The 21,563-nt window shown below is 39.0% G+C and overlaps 1 pseudogene; it reads right to left on the reverse strand.

Annotated features, from left to right (window-relative positions):
* Nucleotides 1–7,637: 7,637 nt before the first annotated feature.
* On the reverse strand, nucleotides 7,638–20,619 carry LOC138988853 (14-3-3 protein zeta/delta pseudogene; annotated as a pseudogene).
* Nucleotides 20,620–21,563: the final 944 nt, after the last annotated feature.

Below are 21,563 nucleotides of genomic sequence, written 5' to 3' on the forward strand. Positions count from 1 at the left end.
TAAGGGCTGAATGCTGCTAAGTCACTAAGCAGAATTCTTGCTGCTGCTGCTGCTAAGTCGCTTCAGTCGTGTCCGACTCTGTGTGACCCCATAGAAGGCAGCCCACCAGGCTCCCCCATTCCTGGGACTCTCCAGGCAAGAACACTGGAGTGGGTTGCCATTTCCTTCTCCAACGCATGAAAGTGAAAAGTGAAAGTGAAGTCGCTCAGTCGTGTCTGACTCTTAGCGACCCCATGGACTGCAGCCCACCAGGCTCCTCTGTCCATGGGATTCTCCAGGCAAGAGTACTGGAGTGGGTTGCCGTTGCCTTCTCCAAAGAAGTATTCTTAGGTGTGACCGAATATGCTGTGACCAGAATCTGAAAAAATGCCCTGGGTATTGTGCTTTTGTTTTCCTGGTAGGATACGCAAAATGCAATTATTTTTCTCCTACTGGGGAGGAGATGTAGCTGACCAGCATGTAACTGGGTCTTTAAAAAGTTGAGAGTGTTGTTGAAAATTTCACTCTTTGTAGAATTATCTTCCACTCTCCTGAACACCAATGTGGAGTTTGTACAAGATAACAAATATGTGACTCCAAAATATATGTATGATGATTAGGAAAGTGCCACTGAGAGGTCTGTAGACCTAGGGGACCACTAAGCTATGTACTACTTGGCCTCCATATGACGTCTCTTTCACAGGAGCCCTAACACTAGTAAGCATTCTGGGTACCAGTGTCTAACCAACCCAGACAATGTTCCTCAGAATTTCTAGATATCTCCCCTCTTGCCTGGAAAATTCCATGGACAGAGAAGCCTGGTGGGTTATAGTCCATGGGGTTGCAAAGAGTTGGACACAACTGAGTAACTAACTCACTTTTTTCCTTCTCAGATGTACAGATACTTGAAAAACAGCCATAGGTCACTTAAGAAAAGTACTGGAACAATCATTACCGTGTGTTCTTGCCATGATGTTTCAGGATCCTTCTTCCTAGAAACATGGACATATTTTTAGTCAATGAACTCCACATCGGAAAACTGATTCTATTCTAAAATAAAACAAGGAAATACAACTTTTATAGAACGACTGCCATCAGCTCCTCAGCCATCCATTCTTATCCTCTTGTGATAAACGCACCCATTTATTTTGTCCCTAAGTAAAATGTTTCTTTTGATTATGTCAGTAACTTTCTATAGATCAGGCACTCTTGGTTGCCACTCCAGACTTACAGGTCATTACAATAATAGTAACCCCTTGCATTCTGGTGCTTAAGCAATGCCATTTGGCCTCTACTTTTTCAGGATTTTAGCATCTTTGTTCATATTAGTAAGCCAACTTCTGGTATAGCCTCTCTTATCATCATCAGTACACATTCACAGAGGAAGTTGTAGCTAAAACTTTTAGTGATACTGATGCATTCTTTGGATGCATAAATAGGAAATGCAGACCACAATGCATTCTTGACATTGCATTCTTTATGGCCCTGGTATGTGGTGGGTCTTCTGGGTTTTCCTGTGAATTCAATCATCTGGAGGATTTTTAGGGAATACATTGTATATCCATTCCCAAATGCTCACTCCCTTATTACTTTTATCATTTGCCACAGTAATTCTGTCCTTTCAACTCTCTTCAATACAGGCACAGCTTTTCTATCTAAGCAAGTTTCATCTCTAGTATCTACTCCTTGCCAAAATATAAACATGGTGTCTTGTGTGTACACTCCCAAATTCTTTAGCACCTTAAAAATCAAGTACTATCTTTACTCTCTTAGCTACTACATTATGTACTGGCCAAGTCTTGCAACTATTTTGTGATATAAAATAGACCTACTAATGCCTAGCAAGATTACACTATAAGTTAACTCCAGTTATTGGCATCATAGCCTTGAGGAGGCGTGAGATCAAATCTTCAGAAGGTAACAAAACCTTTAAACCTAAAAGCCTCTGCATTTTCCTCTACCATGAGGGTAGGATATATTGCTTGTAGTATGTTTCTTGGGAGGTGTAGGGAAAGGTAGGGAAATTTTTCATGCTCAGAAGTTTGGGAGGAGGCTGGAGAGTCAAAGTATATAGGGGTATGTGCTCAGATACTGTCAGGCAGTTAGAATAGGAAAAAGGAGTCCTGTGGTGGATTCATTTTTATATTTGGCAAAACTAATACAATTTGTAAAAAAAAAAAAAAAAAAAGTCCAGAATGGCAGTGGGTAAAATACAAAGAAGGGAAAAGCATGCAAAAATAGAACAAAGGAAGGTTTGAGGACTGAAGTGAGAACCTCAGGTAAGACAAACAGCCCTCTTGATTAGCCCAATTTACATACGGCAGGCTCAGGGGGAAGAGAAAAAAAACATATAAAAATAAGAGTCAAAATTGGACCTGGGGACTTCTCTTCTCTTTGTGTCTTTTGGGTCAGCCCACCCTTACGCCTCAAGGATGTATTTTCCTTTCCTTTCTAAATAAAACTGAGCTGTAACATGGAGCTGTAACACTGGTCTGTCTGAGAAAATTACACGGGGCTATAATGTTGGTCCATCCATCACTTCAAATTTTTTTTGCAAGGAGACAGAACCAAGGAAAATTATAAACTTCCCTGACAATATGACCAGTCAGTTCACCTAGAGGATCTACTTAGATATTGAGGTTTCAAATTTTCCAAGCAGAGCCCTGGTCTTGGCAAAGCAGACTTACCTTGATCTGGCATTTAATTCTCTTTATGGTTAAGTCACTCATACATTCAATACTCAAAGTAATTATTACATCCTCTTCTACTGGAACACTGTCTCTTTCATTTCTGGTAAAAGTATGAACAGCTACAAGGACAATTTTTCAAGGACAAATTGTGTGTCAGGATAATTTATGTCCCTTTGTTCCACCCTGCCCCCCCCTCCCGAAGTAATGGTATCCTCATCTAGCAAGACAGTGAATAATTCAAAACTCCATCTTGAACCCACACTCTTTAACCATTCCTGGTAACTACTGCCTCAGTTTGGATTCCTTTGAAGTGAATGCTAAGATAGTATACAGTGCAGGTTATTGATGAGCGATTCCCGTGAAAGGAAGGAGAAAGGAACTGCATTGCACAGAGGAAGTGTAATGGGGAGGTGGACACAAAAGCCTTAGTTAACCACTGAGGAACTCTGGAGTGAGGAGTGCCTTTCTGAACTATTTCACATCAGACTGAAGTGACTCGCTGCTGTGCCAGTAGGCCCTGCAGGAGCAGACAGCTGGAAGTTGTCTGCCAACTGTACTTTGTATCTGGGTGATGTTACCTTGAAGAGGGATCATATCTACCACAGAGGTGGAAAACAATTCTCTAAAGAAAGTAGTACCTCTCTTCTTTATCTTCACGTAAAATCAGGCAGCTAGGAAATTGTCTGAACTGTGAAAGACCTTAGTAAAAGGAAAGCATACAGCATCCCTACAACCTCTCATTTCAAAACTATGCTGGCTTAAGCCATGCTAAGTTAAAGAAAACAACTTTTGGGGAAGTTGTTCTGAAAACACATTTTTCCTCCCTGATAATGCAGAGAATTATTTGGCTGATTACACTGTGAATGTAATTCACCAGACTCTTATTGTTAGGGCAGTCGCCTCGGCAAGTCAAGCACTAAATGTGCTTAGAGAGAATCTTTCTTTGAAGAACACTACAAAGTTCTTGCCTTAAAGATAGCTTATGGCTCTGCCAAATAGAGCCCAGATTTTGTGCAGGGAAAAAAGTTAAAACCCACAAAACAAATCAACATAAAACGGTAGATTTTATGAATTTCCATGTGGTTTCCTATCTTTCTCTTTCAGTCTTTAACTCAGATATTGGATTTTATTGGTTCCTCCTTGATTTTTACTTCCAAATATTTCTAAAATCATAACCATCTCTTCCCTTAGGGAGGATCCTGGAAGTCAAGAAATTTTACTTTGATTTTCATAAATATAAATCCATTGATTGGGTGGCATTTTGTAATACAGGAATATCTGTGATTTTTAACTCTTCATGATTCAGTAGTATGTGAGAGCACCTTTATTTTGTTCAGTCCAGCCCAAATTTTAATGCAATTTCTATGTGGTAGGCATTGTATTTGTTGTTGTTGCTTAGTAGCTAAGTCATGTTTGACTCTGTGACATCATGGACTGTAGCCTACCAGACTCTGTCCATGGGATTTCCCAGGCAAGAAGACTGGAGTGGGTTGCCATTTCCTTCTCCGGGGGATCTTCCTGACCCAGGGATCTAACCTACATCTCCTGCATTGGCAGGCAGATTCTGTACCACTGAGCCACTGGGAAGTCCATTGAGGCCTGCTGAAAAAACACAGATAAATAGACAGGTGGAAAATACATTATTAGCTGCTCAAAGGGATGCTATTTTAAAGTTAAAATGGGCGTTTAGCCTGCAAGAGGCTACAAATTGCACCCTGAGGCTCTTCCCTTGGGTGTGGGCTTCCCTTGTGGCTCTTTCCTTAGGAGACTTGCAAGGAAAGAACCACAAAGTGTCATTAACTGGATTCTTTTTCACTTCTGCTGATCTTTGTACATTATCCTTGTATACACTATTAAACATGAATCCCTATTGTGTCTGTAGAGCTAAAAGCTGGCTGTCCTAGTGCTCAAGCTGTGACATATCTAAGGGTCTAACCAGAAGAGAACCCTGGAGTGCTTGTAGCTAAATCCCCTCTACCCTCAACTCTTGGTCCTGCATAGGAAAGAGCAGATATGCACAGTATGTTTTGAATCAGAACCTCTCTCAAAACCAAACAAGGGAACTCTGCTCAATATTCTGTAATATTCTAATATTATAAATGGGAAAAGAATTTGAAAATGAATAGATAGAGAATATGTATTGTATAGCTGAATCACTTTGCTGTACACTGAAAATTAACACAACATTTTTGATCAACCATCATTGTCATTTACTTGCTAAGTCAAGCTCAACTCTTTTGCGACCCCATGGACTTTAGCCAGCTAGACTCCTCTGTCCATGGGGTTCCCAGACAAGAATACTGTAGTAGGTTGCCATTTCTTTCCTTCTCCAGGGGACCTTCCCCACCAGGGATCAAACCCCCGTCTCCTGCTTGGTAGGTGGATTCTTTACCACTGAGCCATTTGTGAAGCCCTGAAAGATTAAACTCCAATATAAAATAAAAATTTAAGCAACCAAAAAAATATTAATAATATCACATAAATTCCATCATGTCTTTTATTTTTTTCTGTATTATGACTTAACTCTTCAATTTGTAGGAGGTTTTTAGTCACTGATGTTACTGAGTTTTCTATTTGGAGCTACCCACAGATATGAAGAAATGGAAATGAAGTCATTCATGTACATTTTTCTGGGATCAATAATTTCAGAGTTTGACTGATTAGCATTTTCAAATGCTGTCACAGTTGATTACAGAGCCCTGAGAATAAAGGTGTAGGTGGTGCAGGAAAGACTATTGTTCTCACTGTGAACTCTGATATTTTTTCTTTCAGGTTGCAGAAGGAAGTGCCTAAGGGAAAATGTAGGTCAAGTGCTTTTACCCTCTTGCAACTTTCAGAAGAGCAATCACCAAATCAGAGAGACTGGTCTGTCCTGATTTCTAATGATGGAAAGGGAGAGAAGGGCAAGAGGTGAAAAAGCAACGGGCAATGCCTTTAACTCATATTTTAAAATACAAGACAGCATAAATCATATTTTTAAAAAATTAGGAATATATTTGATTGATTTAGCCTCATTTGACTTTGTTTATTAGACTCAGCTTTGCATGTGATGACTTAGGGTTATTATCACATTAACATGATGAAGTGAGAGAAGGGGAAATTGAAACACATGTTTATAAAGCACCGTGTTTAATGTCCTCTAATTCTCTAATTAACATACAGCCCTGTACAGAACAGTTATTTCCTAAAAATGTGGATGTTTAAGAGGGGAGAGATGCTTTGTACATTAGTGTAATTATGTTAAAATCAGATTCACTTAATTTCTTGTTTATAGATATTATATTAATTTTAAAATAATGTATAAGAATGTGGAATACTTCCTATTATCTCAAAATCAAGCATATTTGTTGTCTAAATGAAATTTCCTCATATTTCAAGAATAATTTCAATTGGGACAGCTATTAATGCATGATTGATATTATAATGAAATTTTCTATTGTATTAGAATTGGCTATAATGACTCTGCAGGGCTAATATATCACGTTAGAAATATGAATGTAAATAGAAAACTGATGCAAAAAAAACCCCTCTGTGTTTTAGTAATTTTATTTTTTTTAGCACTGCCAGGCCTGGATATTTAATTTGAGCATTTACGATACAGGCTATTGACAAAAATATTCTAGTTTGAGGAAGCAGTATAAGATTAATGTAAACTTTTAAAGGCAATCTAATGGGAAGCAAAATGTTGGAGGATGAGGACACAGGTTGCTTGTAGAGATAGAAAAGGAAGAGACAGGACAGTGAGTGTATAGATAGAGTGGGAAGACTGCTCATGTTTTTATTTTATCTGTTTTATCATTTTGCCATTAATTGGTCCAAAGGTTGTTGTTAAAGAAAAGATGATTGTTAAAGGTTATTGTTATGCCAAACAATATTTGGTATTGTAAAACCAAAAGCTTATGGTTAAAGAAAACCAGATATCTCAAGGAATTTAGCACTTTTATATGTATGGGAAGATGCAAGGGCTCACTGAAATCATTCCTTTGATATCACCTCAGCTATCTGAGGACTTCCCAGGTGGCACCGCTGTAAAGAATCCTCTTGCCAATACAGGAGAGGCAGGAGACTCAGGTTTAATCCCTGTGTTGGGAAGACCCCCTGGAGTAGGAAATGGCAACCCATTCCAGTATTCTTGCCTGGAGAATTCCATGGACAGAGGAGCCTGGTGGGCTACCCTCCATGGGGTCGCAGAAGTCGGACAAGACTGAGCATGCACGCACGCACACTGTCTGGGGCCAGTTTCCTGGTGGCTGAGTTGGTAAAGATTCCTCTTGCAATGTAGGAAATCACCTGCAGTGCAGGAGACCCGGTTCAAGGCATTATTAGCCTTCTGTCCTTTATGACTCTTCATTTAATATATCAAGTTCAGCAACGGTTTTGAAATGGGGAACTGAGTTCTGTTCATGGAGCTGAGGAATGAACTCTGTAAACTTGCAAAAACACTCATGCTGGCAAAGTTTATTTTAAAGGATAGAGATACAAAGCCCTCAGCAGAGACACTGAGAGGGGGTGAAGAGCCCCCAAAAGGTGGGGATCATAGCAATTTTATATGTTTATTAGTATCGGTCTATACATTTTTGGTGGGCTTGTGACGTTAATGTACATCATTTTTGACCAATTAGTTTGAACGTCTCAATGTTCAGTTTGACATTTTTATGTCTTTCTTGGATCCCCAGTCCTTGGGTTTTTTTAGACACTGAGTCACCAGCCCATGACCCTTTTCCTTGACCCCAGGTGATTGTTTAAGGACCAGTTAATGGTCTTTCTGTTTTTTGTTGTTTTTTGTTTACCTTGATAAGCTGGGCAATAGTTAATGATTGTCCTGTCCAGGTTTGAATGTTTTATGACTTATCAGACCAGAGAGGCATTTCCTGAATGTTTGGAAATTGAAACAAAGAGCAAGATGCTTACTTGAGAAGAAAAAAATTGAAAAAGAAAAAAAAGGAATTCAGGTCTTAAAGTCCCACACTATCTAGCAATTTCTGCCTCAGTTTTATCTAAAGTTGTCCTTGAAAGAAAGCAGGTTTTCTCAGAAGAGTTCAGATCTCAAAATAGAACACAGGGAAATTAAGAACCAGATCCAACCTGATAGAATGAGCCTATTCATTTCCTTTTTGCTGATTTCAAAAGCTTCTTAGTATGCCTGTTGTGACTGATCCACAATCCCTTTCTTGTCGCTAATGACAACCTCAGTAATGGAACAATAGTGGTCCCCTCTCGTTTTCTAATACAAGAATTTGCCCTCTGCTTGTATAGCATTGGGATCAAGAACTCTTCCAAAAGAGATGGTACATCATTACAGGCGTACTTGAAACTTGGTCTCAACTTTCAAGTCATCCGTTGTTTCCTTCAGCGTATGTCTTTAGCTCAGTACTTGAGATGACCCTCCAAAATGGCCTATAGCTGTTTATAACACTTTTTTAAGTAGCTGAGAGATTACCCTCCCCATTGGATAATTCAACTTTTGCTCAGTCACATGCATCATGCAGGCTGCCATGGCATCACAGTTCTCAGCCTGCTCAGCCAGTTTGGTTTCTGATCAGCTTATTTTCATTTATGACTGGATGTTTATGTCCAGCGTGGCTAGTGGAAGATGGATCGGGGTGCAGCATGGCTGACTTTTTGTTTTCAAAGATACTTTTATCAGATTAATGATGTTCTCATCTATTCCTGAATTACTAACAGAGTTTCTTTTTTATCATAAATTTGGTTTAAATGTTATTAAATGGCTTCCCTGCACCTAACTGACATTACCATATTGTTTTTCTCTTTTACTATTTTAATATGGTGAATTAGAGTCATGGATTGTTGAATCTTAAGGAGGAAAAGGAAGAGATAGAGAATGAGATGGTTGGATGACATCACTGACTCAGTGGACATTAATTTGAGCAAACTCTGATTGTGAAGGACAGGGAAGGCTGGTATGCTGCTGTCCATAGGGTGGCAAAGTGTCAGACATGAATTAGCAGCTTAATAACAACAACAATCCCGAAGAAGAGCAGTTTTATGCATTTCATTCTTATATAATTTATTTTCTTTGTTATATGTATACATACAAGTATAACTGTAACCAAGGAGGACCTTGTGGCACCTTCCTTGTTGACTCCTTCCCCAGATCCTCTAGATTAACTCCACTCTTAAGTACTTAGATCATCTAGTCCAGCATTTCTCATGATGTACTCTGCATATAAGTTAAATAAGCAGGGTGACAATATACAGCCTTGATGAACTCCTTTCCCGATTTGGAACCAGTTTGTTGTTCCATGTCCAGTTCTAACTGTTTCTTCCTGACCTGCATACAGGTTTCTCAGGAGGCAGGTCAGGTGGTCTCGTATTCACATCTCTCTCAGAATGTTCCACAGTTTGTTGTGATTCACACAGTCAAAAGCTTTGGCATAGTCAATAAAGCAGAAGCAAACTGGAACTCTCTTGCTTTTTCAATGATCCAACAGATGTGGGCAATTTGATTTCTGGTTCCTCTGTCTTTTTTAAATCCAGCTGGAACATCTGGAAATTCACAGTTCACGTAATGTTGAAGCCTGGCTTGGAGAATTTTGAGCATTAATTTGCTACATTTTAGATGAGTGAAACTGTGCAGTAGTTTGAGCATTCTTTGGCATTGCCTTTCTTTGGGATTGGAATGAAAACTGACCTTTTCCAGTCCTGTGGCCACTGCTGAGTTTTCCAGATTTGCTGGCATATTGAGTGCAGCACTTTCACAGCATCATCTTTTAGGATTTGAAATAGCTCAACTGGAATTCCATCACCTCTACTAGCTTTGTTGTAGTGATGCTTTCTAAGGCCCACTTGACTTCACATTCCAGGATGTCTGGCTCTAGGTGAATGATTACACCATCGTGTTTATCTGGGTCATGAAGATCTACTTTGTATAGTTCTGTGTATTCTTGCCACCTCTTCTTAATCTTCTGTTGCTGTTAGGTCCACACTATTTCTGTCCTTTATTGAGCCCATCTTTGCATGAAATGTTCCCTTGGTATCTCTAATTTTCTTGAAGAGATCTCTAGTCTCTCCCCATTCTATTGTTTTCCTCTATTTCTTTGCATTGATCACTGAAGAAGGCTTTCTAATCTCTCCTTGCTATTCTTTGGAACTCTGCATTCAAATGGGTATATCTTCCTTTTCTCCTTTGCCTTTCACATCTCTTCTTTTCATAGCTATTTGTAAGGCCTCCTCAGGCAACCATTTTTCTTTTTTGCATTTCTTTTTCTTGGGGATGGGCTTGATCCCTGCCTCCTGTACAATGTCACAAACCTCTGTCCATAGTTCTTCAGGTACTCTGTCTATCAGATCTAATCCCTTGAATCTATATCTCACTTCCACTCTACAGTCATAAAGGATTTGATTTAGGTCATACCTGAATGGTCTAGTGGTTTTCCCCACAGTCTTCAACTTAAATCTGAATTTGGCAATAAGGAGTTCATGATCTGAGCCACAGTCAGCTCCTGGTCTTGTTTCTGCTGACTGTATAGAGCTTTTCCATCTTTGGATGCAAAGAATATAATCAGTCTTATTTCAGTATTGGCCATCTGGTGATGTCCATGTGTAGAGTCTTCTCTTGTGTTGTTGTAAAAGGGTGTTTGCTATGACCATTGTATTGTCTTGCCAAAACTCTGTTAGCCTTTGGCCTGTTTCATTCTATAGTCCAAGGCCAAATTTGTCTGTTACTCCAGGTATTTCTTGACTTCCTACTTTTGCATTTCAGTCCTCTATAATGAAAAGGATGTCTTTTTGGGGTGTTAGTTCTATAAGGTCTTGAAGGTCTTCATAGAACTGTTCAACTTCATAGAACTTCAACATTCAGATAACTAAGATCATGGCAAATAGACAGGGAAACAGTGGAAACAGTGAGACTTTATTTTTGGAGGCTCCAAATCACTGCAGATGGTGACTGCAGCCATGAAATTAAAAGATGCTTGCTCCTTGGAAGAAAAGTTATGACCAACTCAATGGCTTATTAAAAAAAAAGAGACATTACTTTACCAATAAAGGTCCATCTAGTCAAGGCTATGGTTTTTCCAGTAGTCATGTATGGATGTGAGAGTTGGACCATAAAGAAAGCTGAGCGCAGAAGAATTGATGCTTTTGCACTATGGTGTTGGAGAAGACTTGAGAGTCCCTTGGACTGCAAGGAGATCCAACCAGTCAATCCTAAAGGAAATCAGTCCTGAATATTCATTGGAAGGACTGATGCTGAAGCTGAAACTCCAATACTTTGGCCACCTGATGTGAAGAACTGGCTCACTGGAAAAGACCCTGATGCTGGGAAAGATTGAAGGCAGGAAGAGAGGGGATGACAGAGGATGAGATTGTTGGATGGCATCACTGACTCAATGGACATGAGTTTGAGTAAACTCTGGAAGTTGGTGATGGACAGAGAGGCCTGGCATTATGCAGTCCATGGGGTCACAAAGAGTCAGACAGGACTGAGCAACTGAACTGAACAAAGTACTTAGATGATAGTATGTGATGCACATTTCTAGAATTGTTTTACAATTGCTAATACCCCTACCAAAGGGAAGATGTAAATTACTTTATGACCATGAGCTTGTAGCCTGCAGGCCTCCTGGGGCCTAAGGACTGATCATGTTAACCCCTGTGTCACTGCCCTGTTACTTCACCATCAGCCAATCAGAGAACTGTGTTGTTCATATAACCTGTGACTCCTCTCCCTCACCCAGTCTTTAAAAATGCTTTCCTGAAACCTATCAGGGAGTTCTGGTACTTATGAGCACTAGCTTCCCTGAACAACTTGCTTGGCACTCAGCAATAAATGCTTCTCTTCACCACAACTGTCAGTAGATTGACTTTACTGTGTGTAGGTGAGCTGATCTGAATTTGGTTTGGCAACATGCTTTGCAGTTGTTTTAAACTTTATTATAAAGAGTATCATGCTATTTATAGCAATTTGATCCTTTTTGCTAAAAATACATCACCAACTCAATGGACATGAGTTTTGGACAAGCTCTGGGAGATACTGAAGGACAAGGAAGCCTGATATGCTGCAGTCCATGGGGTGGCAAAGAATCAGACAGAACTTAGTGCCTGAACAGCAACAACAAGGTTCATATATATTGTCACATTCATTCGTTTTGACTGTTTTTCATATTTCATTGTGTAAGCAAACAGTCTATTATATGGTTGTATCAGTTATCAGAACTTTTTATAAACAATAGTGATAAAGATGGAGTCCAGCAGGCACAGGGACAGAAAACTGGCAGTGGAATAGAGAGCCAAGAACTAGAGCCCTGCATTCACAGAACTTTAGGGACATCGTAGATAGGCTGTCTCATCAGCAAGGAGGGGTGGGAAGATTCAGTGAGTGAAGCTGAAAAGCTGGCTATCCACAAAAATAAAATCATATCTGAAAAGATTAAGGATTTGAATATTAAAAACAAAACTGTGAACGTCTTAGTCGAACATATTGGTGAACATATTTTAGGCATAAAAATTATTGACAATATTTGACAATATTAAAATTAAGAAATTTGGTTCATCAAAAGATACTCCTAAGTGAAACATAAATTATAAAAGAGAGAAAGCTATCAGCAATAAACACAGCCAAAAAGTAAATTTTATCAAGCTAGTTAAAGAACTACTATAAAATAGTAGGTAAAGCAGCAACTCAAAGAAAACAGTGGGGCAAAGACCAGGGAGAAACATTCCACAGCAGAGGAAATACATATGGCACATCTTTTATATCTGCTGCATTGGCAGGCAGGTTCTTTATCACCAGCGCCCCCAGGGAAGCCCATGTGTACACATATGTATATGTATACATAGGTATATGTATAGATATGAGAGAATATTAATCAACCATAAAAGAAGGAAATTCTGCCATGAATAAGCCTGGGGGACATTATCCTAACTGAAATAAACCAGACAAAGAAAGACAGATACTATATGGTCTTGCTTATATGTGGGGCCTGAAAAAGTCAAACTCAAAGAACCAGAAAGTAGAATGGTGATTGCCAGAGGATGGGGGTTAGGGGAAATGGGGAGATGTTGGTCAAAGGGCAGAAACTTTCAGTTATAAAATGAATCAGATCTGGGGCTCTAATATACAGCATGGTGATTATAGTTAATTACACTGTATTGTGTACTTGAAATTTGCTAAAAGAGAAAATCTAAAGTATTTTTGCACACACAAAAATGATAACTATATGAGGTTATGGATGTGTTAATTAACTTGATTGTGGTAATTATTTCACAACATGATTATACATTTAATCATCACATTGTACAGTCTTTAAAAAATACACTTATTTTGCAACCCACCCATTTTACTCACAAGCATTTACCCAAGAGAAATGAAAAAAAAAATGTACAAAGACATATCTATGAATATTCACAGAAATTTTATTTAGAATAGCCAAAAAAGTGGAAACAAACCAAATGTCCACCAACAAGTAACAAATTGTAGTACATCCATGTACGGAAATACTACCTTAAAAAAATAACTATTGATCCATGAAGCAATATGACTGGATTTCAAAAGAATGTGGATAAGAAAAGTACATACTATGTAATTCAATTTACATGAAATTCTTAAAACATCTAAACTACAGTGAGAGCTTAGAGCCGAAGGAGGTATATTGGTATCCAAAATAGGATTGGGGGCTCTTTGAGGTAATGATGGTCTTTTATGTTTTGGGCTTCCCTGGTAAAGAATCCACCTGCAAAGCAGTAGACACGGGTTCAATCCTTGGGTCTGGAAAATCCTCCAGAGAAGGAAATGGCAATCCACTCCAGTATTCTTGCCACAAAAATCACATGAACAGAGGAGTGTGGAGGGCTACCATCCCTGGGTCACAAAACATTGGACACATGCTCTGGAGCATGTTGGAGCATGCACACATAATCAACCATAATGGTTACCCGAGTCTACATATTTGTCAAAATGCATTGAAATGTATACTTACAATGAGAAGATTTCTTTTCTATAAATTGTACCCCAGTAAAATCGACAAAAAAGAATCTCACCTTCATTCTGGGTAGTATGTTCACAAATATTTATTAAAATAAGCAAACAATTTAATCACTTAAATTAGTAAATAAATATATACACAATGGAAGGTCACAAACGGACCAGTTGAATTATGATCAATCCAAGTATAGACACTTGAGATTCTTTAAAATTTCAAGAAGTTACATGTTCGCCCATACAGTCTCAATGCCTATACTGGATGCTTGGGGCTGGTGCACTGGGACGACCCAGAGGGATGGTATGGGGAGGGAGGAGGGAGGAGGGTTCAGGATGGGGAACACATGTGTACCTGTGGCGGATTCATTTTGATATTTGGAAAAACCAATACAATATTGTAAAGTTTAAAAATAAAATAAAAAAAAATAAATGAATTTTACTGGCATGTCCTAGCATTGATGCTTATAATATCTTTGATAGGAACATGTGTCATTAGTGCCTTGATATTTGAAAATTTATTAAAGATGCAAAGAAAATTATGTGACCCTTCAGCTGCTATCTACTATTAGCATATAGAGAAAAACAGTGGATAATTTGTCTGCAGACAGACGTAATGTCTGATCCTTGTTCACTGGAGTTGTAAGGCAGAACCAGTGGTGGATGGACAGGCAAGTGCAAGGAAGGGGTAGATACTTTCTTTGCTGGAATTCAGCATAGAAGCTGGAGCTTGATGTGCTGAAAGGTCCAAAGCAGAAAAAAATGTCAGAATGCCAACTCATGTAACTATTTTTCATTGGTTAGATTCCACTTATTTCTCTAAAAATTGAGATAGATAATCCTTGATCTCAGCCTAGCCTGCAGCTTTTTTAAAAAATAAGAGATAAAGGTTGCCCTAATATACAAAGAATAAAGAATATGATTTGAAGTTGAAGTTGCTGGCTTCTCCAAAAATATCTGAGCTTAATGCAATTATATAAACATCATTTCTTTTTTTTAATGTTTTTGCAAATCTTTTTTTAAATTAATTAATTAATTTTAATTGGAGGCTAATTACTTTACAATATTGTGGTGGTTTTTGCCATACAGTCACATGAATCAGCCATGGGTGTACATGTGTTCCCCATCCTGAACACCCCTCCCACTTCCCTCCCCATCCCATCCCTCAGGGTCATCCCAGTGCACTGGTCCCGAGCATCCTGTCTCATGCATCGGACCTGGACTGGCAATCCATTTCACATATGAGAATGTGCATGTTTCAATGCCATTCTCCCAAATCATCCCACCCTCATCTTCTCCCACAGAGTCCAAAAGTCTGTTCTTTACATCTGTGCCTCTTTTGCTGTCTCTCATATAGGGTCATTGTTACCATCTTTCTAAATTCCATATATATGTGTTAGTATGCTGTACTGGTGTTTTTCTTTCTGACTTACTTCGCTCTGTATAATAGGCTCCAGTTTCATCCGCCTCATTAGAACTGATTCAAACGCATTCTTTTGAATAGCTGAGTAATGTTCCATTGTGTATATATACCACAGCTTTCTTATCCATTTGTCTGCTATAAACATCATTTCTTAAGTAACTCACATAGCAATCACTGTAATTTCTCTGACACTGCCAGTTAATAGGGGAGAAGGAAATGGCAACCCACTCCAGTATTCTTGCTTGGAGAATCCTGTGGATAGAGGAGCCAGGTGGGCTGCTGTCCATAGGGTCGCACAGAGTCGAACACGACTGAAATGATTTAGCATGCATGCATGTATTGGAGAAGGAAATGGCAATCTACTCCAGTATTACCTGGAGAATCCCAGGGACAGAGGAGCCTGGTGGGCTGCCGTCTATGGGGTCGCACAGAGTCAGGCACAACTAAAGCGACTTAGCAGCAGCAGCCGATTAATAGAGACAACTATATTATGGCTCCATCCCATTAATGAGCTCTCAGATATCATCCAGGTAGTTTTCTTTACCAATCTGAGCCTCCAGGGAAGTCCATTACATAGTTTTCTTGTACTGACGTCCCTGGCGATGTTTCTTGCTTGAGAGGTAGAAAATGCAAACCCAGAAGGTGCAAGTTCAGGAGTCAGGTAGACCTGGGTTTATATTCTAACACTTCACTTAGTAGATATTTGGCACTGAAAAATTTGCAACTTTTCTATGTCCTGCTTTCCTCATTTGTAGTATCATGAGACTAATAGCAAGAAAGTAACTTTTTGAAAGGTTTTTATATCTTTATAGTGTTAAATGAATTATTATATACAGGTGTTTAGAGTTACATGAAAAATGTATTTAGAAATATTTTGGTTCCATGAAAATGTTTATGTAGTGATATTTTGAGTGACCAGTTTGTCCTGAAATACTAATTTTCTACCTAAGAGGCTGGACTCAAGATCCTTCTCACTTTAGAAACTAACCTGTAGAAATATTGTAAAGTTAAATAAAATACAATTAAAAAAATAAATAAAATATTATTATAAATTTAAAAGAAAAAAATAGAAAGAAAAAAAAGAAATAGATTCTCAGTGGACTTGAATGTGTTTGGAAACCTATGACTCAAACTGAAAATGATTAGCTAAAGAAAAAAGAATTATTTTGTTTTTATTTCTTAAAGAGTTATCACCAACCCTGATTGTAACTGTGATCCTTCTCAATAATAACTGTTTATTCTTGCCAAGCAGGTAAAATACACTAATCTGGGTTTGGTGATTAACTCAGATCACTCAAATCTCTATTTGACAGGCACTTCTTATCTCTCTCTATTTTTCTTCCCTGTGCAATTTTGGAATGACATCTTAGTATTTTCCTTCTCTTCAGTTGAAAACAAAACTAAACTAAATTAAAGCTAAATGAAACTTAACAGAACAATACAAACATTCCCCTCCCAAATAAAAACACCTTGGGACGTGTACTTGTGTATCATGATATAACCAGAAATATTTCCTTCATACCAGTGTGATTCTAAAGAAAAAGAAAGAAAAAGAAAAAGAAAAAAGAAAAAAAAGAAAAAGAGCATTGACCCAAGATTAGGGAACAGTACAAGAAATTTTAGAGTTGTTTAGACTTTCCAGCACTAAATCTGATGTTTAATATCCAGATCTGGAGTGTCTTACCATCCTAAATATAAGAGACTATTACTGATTATACATGGCTTAGTTATATAAATCCTGTTCTGTCATGAGAACCAATTCATGGAAAATAAAGTCATGTAAAGTGATATTTAAAAATAAAAGTAGTCTTAAAAATGTATCTATTAAAAATGATAAATGTTTACTTAAAAACATCCAAGCTATGTACTTCTAAAATAGAATAAAATATCACTAACACCTAGAAACTGGAGAAGGCAACAGCACCCCACTCCAGTACTCTTGCCTGGAAAATCCCATGGACGGAGGAGCCTGGTAGGCTGCAGTCCATGGGGTCGCTAAGAGTCGGACACGACTGAGCGACTTCCCTTTCACTTTTCACTTTCATGCATTGGAGAAGGAAATGGCAACTCACTTCAGTATTCTTGCCTAGAGAATCCCAGGAATGGGGGAGCCTGGTGGGCTGCCGTCTGTGGGGTCGTACAGAGTCGGACACGACTGAAGCAACTTAGCAGCAGCAGCAGCAACACCTAGAAACAAGGACAAAAGCACATTAATTCTATTTTACTTTGTTGAGTTCCAAGATGAAAGAATATGTTTATACAACTTGGACTACTTACTTTATTGTGCAAAATTATTGCAGTGAGAAAACAATTTTGCTTTTTTTTTTCCTTATGAGAAAAGTATTTAGCAAGAGGGAAGCAGTTGGACTTTCCTGTAGTCCAGTAGTTAGGTTAAGAATCTGCCTGCCAGTGGCAGAGGACATGGGTTTGATCCCTGGTCCTGGAAGATCTCACATGCCTGGAGCAACTAAACTCATGCACCAAAACTTTTGAGTTTGCACTCTAGAGCCTGGGAGCCACAACTTCTGAAGCCCTTGCACCTACACGACATACTCTGCAACAGAGAAGCCACTGCTATGAGGCAGAGCACCACAAGAAAGACCCAGCCCAGTCATAAATAGACAGAGAGGCAGCTTTCTAAGAAGCTCACATCTAAGACATGAGGGTTCAATTCCTGGGTCAAGAAGACCTCTCGGAGGAGGAAATGGCATCCCCCTCCAGTATTCTTGCCTGGAGAATCCCATGGACAGAGGAGCCTGGCGGGCTATCATCCACAGGGTCACAAAGAGCTGGACATGATGAACTGACTTAGTACGCACATGCACACATCCTGATATTAAACTGAAGGTTATTTTCTGAATCTATATGATCTCTCTTTGACAGTTATTTGGACACCGCTGACATACCACTATAGATTACAACATTATAAAAAAAAAAAAAGATTACAACATTATATCCTTAGTTCTTATTCCGAGTTTTGCTTCTTGGTTTAATTAGTTGGATCTCATTGCCAGTCAGAAATAGGAACTTCAAGGTTTACTCTTGATATTTAAGTAAAATTGTCCTCCAGGCAATTCAGTGATGGGCTTTTCTATGAGAACAGAGCCTTCTGGGGATCGAATGCACAGCATGGTGATTATAGTTAATAATACTATATTGTGTGCTTGAAATTTGCTAAGAGATTATATCTTAAGTGTTCTAACCACACACACACACACACACACACACACACATGTACACATACAGAGACATCTAGGTGAGATGATAGCTATATGATAATCATTACACAATGCATGTATATATGAAAACATCAGCTGTATGGCTTAAATACATATAATTTTTATTTGTCAATTATACCTTTAAAATAAAGCTAGAAAAATACGGGTCAGCAATCATAATTTACAGTTATTGAACGATCAAGCCTTACCCTTTCTATATTGAACTGTCTGCTTAAAGGAGAATCACAAGGCTTTTAAATATTTAAGGTGTCTCTAAAAGAAGGAAGTGGAGAGACACAAATCACGACTTAAAGCCCTTAGGCTGATTAAGTCAGAGCTGAGGAAGCATTTTATTTCCTTTCTGAAGTTCTAATCTTTTTCTCCCAATTTTATTTTCTTAGGGTGCTGTGCCTTGGTCTTTAGATCAATGAAATTCTGATTTACTAATTTTACATGCCATTTTTGATCACTTTGCTTCTATAGTACGACAGCTCTGATTCCCCCAACCCTTCCTCCTCCTCTTCCAGTCTTAGAAGCGTGGTACAAACCCAGTATTCCATTACTGAAGGAAGTTCGTACAGGTCAAACTAGCCAACTGAGCATATATACTAGGCATTTTTTTTTTTTACTGCTCTAGAACAGTGGCTAACAGAATATCTCACTTTATACTAGGAGTCATGTTATATATTTGAAACAAAACATCATAAACAAATCTGGCATCTTATGATCCACCATTTACTGAATCATGATTTTTAACAGTTCTTTTACTTTTCTAAAATTCAGTTGCCATGTTGGGAAAATAAAAAAAATCTAAATACATTTACTTAGTAAAATGACATATGCTCATTTTGAATATAATACATGCAAAAATATCTGTATGTAGTAGGTATTCTAAAAGTGAGTCTCCTATTTCCAGTATTTCCTAAAATGAAACATTTATATTTTCATAAACCACTGTTTTAGCTTTTAATTGAAAATTATTTCATTCTAGTTTTAGGGAGAGTATTTTAAATCCCATTCCAGCACTTTGATTATCAAAGCAAAAACTGAGTTCTAAAGCTGTCAGGAGATGGCAAGGGAATCAACCTTCTTCTTTATGGATTCTTTTCTGGTTAAGTTAATACCTCTTTCAAGAGTCAGAATTGTTGCCTTTTGGTTTTGACACTGAACTTAAAGTGATGATATTTCAGGGAAAACTGAAATGCAAAGGATGCTGTGTTGCATTTACTTTAAGGGTCATTCATGACGACTTTTACTTGTCTTAGTCATTAGCCTCCCTGTTTTGAAAAGGCCAGGTACATTTGGGTCAGTGCAGAGGGTGGTCACCGGTAGCTTGCACTCTGTTGCTGTCACCCAGCTGCTGAATGGCTGTATTTTACATTCCACAGGTAATGGAGGCGGTCAGAGCTAGTCCAATTCCTACACAAATCAGAACTTCACCAAGGACTCAGCAGTGTCTGATTTTTAGTAAGAAAGGCTTTTTCTGCTCAAGTCCCTCAAATAATCTACATCAGATTTTCAATGAGGCTGCAGCAATGATTGTCTGTGAATGCATTTCATTAGCCCATTAATGAACTCTATGGTAAAATGACTTCAGAACTTAGAATGTAAATATGTAGGTAAAGATAGGACAGACTCAAACTTTGTTTCGAATATTTGCTTTAACTTGGATTAAATATTATGAGATGCACACTGTGTTGTTATTCATTCCTTTTTAAAAAATTTACTTGTTTATTTATGTATGACTGTGCTGAGTGTTACTTGCTGCGAGTGAGCGTTCTCTTGCTGTGGGGCACAGGTTTCTCGTTGCTTGTTGCAGAGCACAGGCTCTAGAGCAAGCGGCCTCTGTAGTTACGGTGAGCGGGCTCTGTAGATGAGGCTCACGGGCTCTGGAGTGCAAGATCAGTATTTGTGGTTCAAGGGGCTAGTTGCTCCAGGCATGTGGAATCTTCCCAGATCAGGGATCAAGCCCATGTCCTCTGAATTTGGCAGGTGGATTTTTTCTTTTTACTGGGGAATACCTCAACAAGTTACGGCCCACTAGGGAGATGTCCATTCTAATTTTCCTGGGATAGATTTTGAAACTTTATTTTTCTTGGAGCCACTGCTTTTGCTGGCAGCAGCCTCCTCGGGTCCACTGCTGAGTGGCTCCTCCTTGGCGGGCAATTTTCCTGTCCTTTCTTCCTTGGGGACTCTCTTGTTTCCTATCTCTTTGGAGTCACTAACTGGTTCCTCTTTGGGGAAAGTTTTCTTCCTTTTGGAAAGACTTCCAGTGCCTGCTATCTCTTCAAGATCACTACTAACCAGCTCCTCTTTAAGATTTCTTTTTCTTGGATTTGGAAAAGGAGACAGATGGGTCTTCAATTCCATTTCCTGAGAAGCCTCCTGGGGCTTTTGCTTCTTTTGGGGCCTCTCACCTGTCTCCTCACACTCCCTGGGGCACTACTATTTTCTGAAGATTTCAGGGCAATTGCAGCCAGCCTTTTCTTTTCCTTCAAGCATTTCTTCTATTTCTCCAGGTTCCCAGCAATCTCAGCAGCTGCTTCATCTGCCTGAACCATTGCTTCCTTCATGACATCCAGATTCTTTCATGGGACCTGTCCAATCTCACAGAAGGATAGCCACTCCTTAACTTGTTCTCAAATCTTCTCCCATAAACATTGGGTACTGAGGTGAGTACCTCAGTGTGTGTGCTAAATCACTTCAATTGTGTCCGACTCTTTGCGACCCTATGAACTGTACCCTGCCGGGCTCCTCTGTCTGTGGGATTCTCCAGGCAAAAATACTGGAGTGGGTTGCAACTTCCTCCTCCAGGGGATCTTCCTGACCCAGGGATCTAATCTGCATCTGTTACATCTCCTGGATTGGCAGGTGGGCTCTTTACCACTAGCGCCATCTGGGAAACCCCTAGATACTTCGGAGAGGCGATCAATTCATGAGGCAATACTGCACTTATTTGCCAACTATCGGAAGATGTGGCCTTTTTTTAGTGGCTGTTTGGCCAATGAAGGTAGAGTGGAAAATGAGTCCATATTTTGGGGTGTTATCCCTTGTCTTCAAGGCTCTGGAAACTTGGTTGCTTTGCTGGGTCCTGGGAATCACTCTGGCAGGTGGGTGATAAACTACTGGATCACAAGGAAAGTCCGTCATTCATTCTTTACATCAACTTATTAGTATATGTGGTTTCAGAAACTTCAGTAACAGCATGCTTGCTCACTGCACTATTCCCTCTTGCTTCTGTCTAAACCCAGCCTAACAGGCTGCAGCATCCAAACACTGACAGTTTTATTTGAGCATTGAGCAGGGATTTTATT

The sequence above is a fragment of the Bos mutus genome, chromosome 8, assembly GCF_027580195.1.
Source record: "Bos mutus isolate GX-2022 chromosome 8, NWIPB_WYAK_1.1, whole genome shotgun sequence".
In the NCBI taxonomy this organism is placed as follows: domain Eukaryota; kingdom Metazoa; phylum Chordata; class Mammalia; order Artiodactyla; family Bovidae; genus Bos; species Bos mutus.